Source organism: Giraffa tippelskirchi, chromosome 14 (assembly GCF_054371585.1).
Source record: "Giraffa tippelskirchi isolate mGirTip1 chromosome 14, T2T-mGirTip1v1.2.pri, whole genome shotgun sequence".
Taxonomy (NCBI): Eukaryota; Metazoa; Chordata; class Mammalia; order Artiodactyla; family Giraffidae; genus Giraffa; species Giraffa tippelskirchi.
This window is the reverse complement of record NC_137288.1, coordinates 26,596,587-26,604,752: the sequence shown is the minus strand read 5'-3', so window position 1 is coordinate 26,604,752 and position 8,166 is coordinate 26,596,587. Positions and strand designations below refer to the sequence as shown.

The 8,166-nt window shown below is 41.8% G+C and overlaps 1 long non-coding RNA gene across 1 annotated transcript in view; it reads left to right on the top strand.

Moving 5' to 3' along the window:
- Positions 1-920: 920 nt before the first annotated feature.
- The window catches only part of LOC145534461 (uncharacterized), a 46,554-nt gene continuing 39,308 nt past the window's right edge, over positions 921-8,166 (top strand). Inside the window, exon 1 of the long non-coding RNA XR_014074646.1 lies at positions 921-1,018. This is a non-coding gene — a long non-coding RNA (uncharacterized LOC145534461). The remainder of the gene's footprint in view (positions 1,019-8,166) is intronic.

The window sequence follows — 8,166 nt, the reverse complement described above, 5'->3', positions numbered from 1 at the left end:
CAGACTGCCAAAAGTGTCTTTTAAAATTAGGAGCTAATCGGTGGAAAGGAGTGGGTGATGCAGATGGTAGTCTAAGACTCAGCAAAGCAGTTGTTCCCCTAGGGTTCTCCAGAAAACAGTCTTTAAGCTCCTTGCTGCTCATCTGTGAAAGCAGGAGTGGGACAGTCCTCTACCAGCAAAAAATATTCATCTTCTTTAACATTACTGCATGCATATTGTTATATTGGAAGGACAGACCTGTGTGATACAGGTGAGAGGCACAGTTAACCCTCACTGACAGAGCTGAACAAAGCAGAACACGATGAAACCACTGATAAAACCATTTGAGATATGCTTTGCTTTCCTCTAAGGGTTTCCTGATAGTTAAGTTGGTAAAGAATCTGCCTGCAATGCAGGAGACCCCAGTTCAATTCCTAGGTTGGGAAGATCTGCTGGAGAAAGGTTAGGCTACCCACTCCAGTATTCTTGGGCTTCCCTTGTGGCTCAGCTGGTAAAGAATCCACCTGCAATGAGGGAGACCTGGGTTCGATTCCTGGGTTGGGAAGATCCCCTAGAGAAGGGAAAGGTATTCTGGCCTGGAGAATTCCATGGACTGTATGTATAGTCCATGGGGTTGCAAAGAGTTGGACGTGACTGAGAGATTTTCACTTTCACTTGTTTTCCTCTAGAGCATTTTCTCCTGCTGTCCATTCCCACTGAACATAATCATGACTGTCTGTGGATTATAACTAATTTGCAAAGACCTTCAGTCCAACATGGTAATCTGCAAACACTTTCCTGCTCTGGAATGCCTAGAACATTCTGTGAGTGAAGCTTCAAGCAGTGATCATTCATTATTATCCAAACATTCTAAGCTGTATCTCATAGTTCAAATGGAATTTTAGAGTCAAATTAATTTGTTAGTCCTTTATGTTTTCTTCACTCTTAGAAAAGCACCAAATGTTAAACAAATAGCACATGGCTGAGGAAAAAAAAAAAAGAAGTGTGCAGTTCCTGAGACAAGTGATGCTCTGAAGAAGTGAGTTGATTGCGGAGGTGGGAGGGGAGGGGAGGAGGTGGTAGGAAAAGCGTAAGAAATAACAACCGTTTCATCTTGATCCTTTGGGATGCAGGTTTTGTCATGTCCCATGGCCAGAACCAGAAAGTCTGTGGTTTGCACTTTGTAGGTCCTCATTACAATAATTGGCACTTGCAGAATCTATCATGCATTGGACAAAGTTCTCATAATAACTCCTTTGATCCCATGGGGGTTGCTAGGCTATTATTGTACCTATTTTACAGATGAGGAAACTGAGGCTTAGAGTCTAAATATCTTGTCCATCATTAAACAGCTACTAAGTATCAGAATCAGGATTTGAATCCTGAAGTCTGGTTCCAAGATATATGCCCTCATCCACCACTGTGGACTACATTTGTGGTGATCAGGGCCATGGCGTGGCTCAAGACCATAGGTTCTTGATCTGAATTCTAGTTGGGTGAACTCTAGCCTTTAACAGTGCCTGGGGCTTGGTGGTGGTGGTCTAGTCTCCAAGTAGTGTTTGATTCTTACGACCCCATGGGCTGTAGCCTGCCAGGCTCCTGTGTCAATGGGACTTCCCAGGCAGGAATACTGGAGTGGGTTGCCATTTCCTCCTCCAGCAGATCTTCCTGACCAAGAGATTGAACTCACACCTCCTACCTTGCAGGAGGATTCCTTACCACTGAGCCACCAGGGAAGCCCTTCACCTGGGGCTTACATTACCAGGTTAAGTAAGTGTAAGTGTTAGTCGCTCAGTCGTGCCCGACTCTGCGACCCCATGGACTGCAGCCCACCAGGCTCCTCTGTCCATGAGATTTTCCAGGCAAGGATACTGGAGTGGGTTGCCATTTCCTTCTCCAGGGGATCTTCCCAACCCAGGGATCAAACCCAGGTCTCCTGCACTGCAGGCAGATTCTTTACTGACTGAGCTACGAGGGAAGCCCAATATACAGAATTTTCATATGTCTTGAATGAACTCCCATCTACTAACTTTCCATGTATCTGCATGTTACTGCCTGTGTCCTGTACTCAAATGCACTGGGCTCTGTTCCCTGACCTATGACCCCCCGGAGTCCCACAGGGCACCTAGCCTAGTGTGGACTCTCCGTAAAGACTGAAGGTATGTAGGACATCGATACTTACTGTTGACTGCTTAACTTCCCCAGTGAAGGGTTTTGTGTTCCAAATGTCTAGAGAGGAGCCTAATTTTGGAACTTCACTTTAAACTGAGTCTTTTGAAGTTTCTTATTGAAAAGGATCTCGGTTTCCAGCTCATTTTCAGCGGAGAGGATACAAAGAGGAAGGCATGGAGACAGAAAGCCCAGGTCCCCACTTGACTGATGTTCCTGCTGAAAATGCTAATAAGCCAGCGCAGGGACTCCAGTCCTTGGTACATTTCCTGAATTGGTTTGAAAGGAGTGGACTGACCCTTGTAAATGAGTTTAACTTGCTTTTTCACATGGATAGAAACTGTCAGTTTTCTGTCATCCAAGCTGCCCTGGGTAGCTCTTCATGTTTCATGTGTCGGGAGACACGGTTTTCTAAAATTTCTGATTTCATAAAACCTTAAGAGGGACCTTTTCCTAAGAAAGGTTTCCTAAGAAATGTTTCCTAAGAAACATGCCACTGTGATGGACACTGAACCAGGATCTTCTTCTCCTCTTTACCTTTAGCTCATTGCCAAGGTCCCTGTCATCTCCTTGCTTCTTTTTAAATGCCTTTAATTTCTTTGAGAAATGGGAAGGCTGAACCTGCTTTTCCATCTGCATTTGTCACTGTGCAGAGTGTAACGCAGGAGAAGTTACCTGGGCTGAGGGACAGTAACCTTCAAATCTGTTGAAAAACTGCCTTAGGAAACCTTTGTGAAGGCAAAACGTCACGAGAAGCAGGTTACAGCTCTGGGGTCGGGGTGACATCGAAAGGGGGAGCTCTGACCCTCTGATCTCCTTCTTTCTTCTGACCCAGCCTGTTACTGTGATAGCAATTTCCTCTTCCTGAGGCTCAGGCCCGACCCTGTAGAAGGTTCCAGAAGCCCAGACCTGGAAACATTATTTGCGACACCCAGAACCACAGGTCAAAGCTCATAGAATCTTTTTCTGTCCAATTCTCAGTTTTGCAAAGATACCATGAACGCACAACATACACAAGGCTGCCGAGAACAAAAGCTATTTCCTCCGTCTTGCCTCTGTTTTCTAACCCCTGCTTTAAAAGAAATATTATCTGATTACTAACAAAGAGCTCCTTCTCTTTAATGCATGCCACACATTGCACAAGTGAAGGGACCATACAATTTCAGGCCAGAAAAAGAGAATTAATATTTTCAGGCATAAGGGCCAATAATTACAGTGATTTTCTATTCCTTGGATCTCTGATTGCCAATATCTTCGGATGGCTTTAAATGTCATTTTGCAGCTTCAGATAGAGCTTCAGTGTTGCTTTCTAACATTCCAGTAAGTATTGTCAATTTGTCTTTGAACAGATGACAGTGTTAGAGCTTTATTCAAGTGGGAGAATACAAAAGCCATTTTACACTGGCTTTCTAGAAAGAGAGGAATATTCCAAACAAACAGCTTTGGTTATGGTGTAACGTGCCCTGGAGGGAGGTTGTTGTCCATGGTGGATCAAGAGCAAACAGCACTGTTTCCTTGGAAGGACTCGTGTATAAGGGTCCAGAAGCAATTACACAATGCAGGTATTTATCCTCTTTAAAAATTTAGGGGAAAATGAGAAACAACACCACTGTTAAGGAACATTACGTGTGCATACTAAGTCACTTCAGTTGTGTCTGACTCTTTTGTGACCCCCATGGTCTGTAACCCATCAGCCTCTTCTGTACATGGGATTCTCCAGGCAAGAATACTAGAATGGATTGTCATTTCCTTCTTCAGGGGAATCTTCCCGACCCAGGGATCAAACCCTGGTTTCCTGCATTGCAGGAAGAATTTTTTCCACTGAGCCACTGGGGAAGCCTCAAGGAATGTTAGAGGAAACAGCAAAGCAACTCCAAATGCTATAAACTGCCCTCAGTCTCCTCAAGGACTTGTCTGTTACTGCCCACACAGAGATTGAGGGTGACTGCAGGTTTACAACCTGCAGACCTGCTTGTTTGGTTGACCCTATCCTGTTCACCAGACAGTCAAGCTCCTTAAATGCTTTCCTCTCAAGAGTCTCTGGTTGGTTGATGTGGTACTAGTGAAGAAACACTGGGCTATTCTGTTTTCACTACTTGAGGTGCAACTGTAAACCTACATAAATGTACTGTGAGTATTTTATGATGAGTTATATTGCCTCACCTTGGCAGTGAATTTTCCAGAAAATATTGTCCAATGACAGGGACAATTTTGATGCTAATGCTAACTGACTTTTTGGTTTTTTGGTAAATTATTTTGAGAAACACAATTGTTAACATTCCTTGGTAATAGTCTCTATTTCTTTTATTTATTTATTTATTTCTTCAACAGCTTTCACTTATATTTAGAGTCCCTGAATCCAAAGAAACTCAATCTTTCCCTATTTGTGGATGTTATATTTTCACCCCCATTTTATGGCAAAATGACTTCTCACTAGCAAATGCTAATGACTTTCCATTGTAGAAGTCCTTAACAACCCTGTTTTGATTTTTATCTTTTCTCTACTTCCCCATTCCCCTACCCCCCTCCTTATCCATGATGATTCTCTTTCTGTTGTTTAGGTGCACTTGCATGATACCAGGCTTCCCTGGTGGCTCAGACAGTAAAGAATATGCCTGTAACACAGGAGACTTAGGTTCAATTCTCAGGTTGGGAAGATTCCCTAGAGAAGGGAATGGCAATCCACTCCAGTATTCTTGCCTGGAGAATTCCATGGTCAGAGGAGCCTGGTGGGTTACAGTCCATGCGGTCACAAAGAGTCGGACATTACTGAGTGACTAACTACTACTACTACTAGAATCTATCTTTATTAAGAGTTCATCTGCTCCTGCTGCCTATTCTTCACCCAAGTTCTAACCCTCTGTTTTTGACAACATAATCATTTCCACAACAACCAATTGTAAAGTTCCAAGACAAGGATTAGACCTCAGGTGGGCAATAAGCAACAGGAGCTAATGAATTCTGAAGGGGAAAAAAAAAAAAGTGTCATTTAGATACAAATCCTAAAAGTAGTGAAGGAGAGTGGGGAGACACTGGAGCACTGGAGAAAAATAACTAAATAATAAACTGCATTGTCTTGAACAGACTTGAAAAAACTTCTATTTTTTTCTTATTCTAGAAATTCAGTGGGCCTTTTGCTGCAGCTGCAAAGTGACTTGGTCTTTCTTTCTGTCTTTCTTTCTTTCTTCATTCATTCATTTTTAGTTGCAGAGGACTAGACTTGTAATACCAAATATGGCTGTTCAAGGAGGGGTGCTTAGGATGTCAGCGTCCTGTTGAATGCGCTCTGTGGGGAGGGACGAAGAGAGGATCTGCTTAGTGATTGTCTCTACCTCTAAAACAACCTTCAACTGCCACACGTTTGTGTTTTTAAGAATGCTTTTCTTGTACTTTATTTCTAATCGCATAGCATTGTGATCAGAAAAGATGTTTGATACGATTTCGGTTTTCTTAAATTTACCGAGGCTTGCCTTATGGCCCAGCATGTGATCAATCCTGGAGAATACTGTGTGTGCTTGAGAAGAGTGTGTACTTTTGGGGTGGAATACTCAGTAAATATCAATTAAATCCAACTTGTCTAAAGTGTCATTTAAGGCCTGAGTTTCCTTATTAATTTTCTGTCCAGATGGTCTACCCATTGATAAAAGTGAGGTATTAAAGTCCCCCACTATTATTGTATTACTGATGATTTCCCTCTTTAAGTTTGTTAGTATTATTTTTCTTACATATTGAGGTGCTCCTATGATAGGTGTATATATATTTATAATTGTTATATCTTCTTCTTGGATTGAACCCTTGATCATTAGGTAGTATCCTTCTTTGTATCTTATAACAGTCTTTATTTTAAAGTCTATTTTGTCTGATATGAGTGTTGTTACTCTAGATTTCTTATGAATTCCATTTGCATAGAATGCCTTCAGAGGGATAGTCCAGTCTTCATTCTGAATGTAGGGGCACTATGGCCATACCACCCTGAACACACCCAATTTCATCTAAATGTAGGGGCAGAAGATTACAGTGAGATATCTGGGGCCTTCCTGGTTCAACTTAAAGTAGCAAGACAAGTGGAACTTGTGTGAGGTTCCAATTTGGGGAGGAATATTCTATAAATATAAATTAAGTCACTTAATTAACAACTGTGATGTTGGAGAAGACTCTTGAGAGTCCCTTGAACTGCAAGGAGATCCAACCAGTCAATCTTAAAGGAAATCAGTCCTGAATATTCATTGGAAGGACTGATACTGAAGCTGAAACTCCAATACTTTGGCCACCTGATGTGAAGACCTGACTCATTTGAAAAGACCCTGATGCTGGGAAGATTGAAGGTGGGAGGAGAAGGGGACGACAGAGGATGAGATGGTTGGATGGCATCACTGACTCAATGGACATGAGTTTGAGTAGATTCCAGCAGTTGGTGATGGACAGGGAGGCCTGGTGTGATGTAGTCTATGGGGTCGCAAAGAGTCGGACACCACTGAGCGACTGAACTGAACAGAACGTCTAAAGTGTCATTTAAGGCCAGAGTTTCCTTATTAATTTTCTGTCTGGGTAGTCTATCCAGAAACTATGCAGAGACTATCTGAAAAGTCTCTGCATGAGACTTTCATGCAGAGATTTTGGAAAAAAGAAATCTATGATGGATTAATAAGTTTTTAGGAATTTCAGAAGGAAATTAAGAGGGAAAGAAAATATTATTGCTATTCTCTGGTTACTGTGAGATCTTATCACTCATTTCTAGTCACTATTTTTTTTTTTTTAATGAGCAAAACTAATTTTTAGTCTTTATTTCCAGATTTTTCTGAATCTAGAACTCAGACCTATTACCGATTTCTCATGTTTTATAAAATGTTAGAACAGCAAAGATACATGCAAATAACTTTACCTTGAAGTTGTGTTGAAGAAAGATTGTACAGGACAGAGTTGCACAAGCAGGAAGACTTCATTCAAGACTACTGAAATAATGGAGAGATTTTAAATCTTGGTTAAAATGATGAGACTCAAGGACATTCTCATTGTGGGGCTATTTTTGGGTTCTATTGTGGGTGCTACACCTCTGGTCACGATGCCGAGGGTACCCTCACAGGTGACAGTATTATCCCTGGAAGTCTTTCCTATTAATTCAGAGCAGCTAGCAATCATTTAGCTACACATTAAAGAGACTACAAACAACATAAAAATATTGAGTGAGTTCCAAACTATCCAGAATTCAACATCCCCTGTTGTTGTTGCCTGCATGTTCAGTTTTGCCCAATGCTTTGTGATCCTATGGACTATAGCCCACCGGGCTCCTCTGTCCATGGGATTCTCCAGGCAAGAATATTGGAATTGGTTGCTATTTCCTTCTCCAGGGGATCTTCCCAACCCGGGGAATGAAACCAGGTCTTAATTCCCATGGTTACTACCAGCTTCCCCAACAGGAGGGAAAGTGTGAAAGAAGAATGTAAAAGAGAGAAGAGGATTTGGTTGGAACTCCACACTTTTGCAAAACTTATCATGTGAATCTGAATCTTGGGCTTACCTTAGGGGGCCTTAGAAGGGACCTGTAGGTGAGGGGCTCTGAAGCTTAATTACTCTTTGTTAGTTGCATGACAAAGTCACTCCTATCTTTATTTGGGCTAATGCAATCCACCAGTTTTTATCTTAATGCTTCAATTTTATCTTCTGAATACATTTCAAACCTTCAACACTTCACCCTATTCCTCCAACCCCCTGGCATTTATAGATTCTTGCCTTTGCTCTTCCAGTGTGCACCTCTCTTAGATATGGAGGTATTCAGTGGACCAGGGAAACTAAACTCCTGCCCCAAACTATAGGTGGTTCTGTGAACATGGAAGAGTTACCAATAATTCTTTAAGGATAAGAACTTTTTCTTATTAATTTATGCATTCTCAGATTCTAACATAGTAACCGGCATGTGGTAGGCACTCAGTACCTTAAACAGATATGTAGTAAGCTCCTACTAATATCACTGGTGATGGGGAATTCAGCACAAACCCACATGGTGTTCTTGTTCTCATG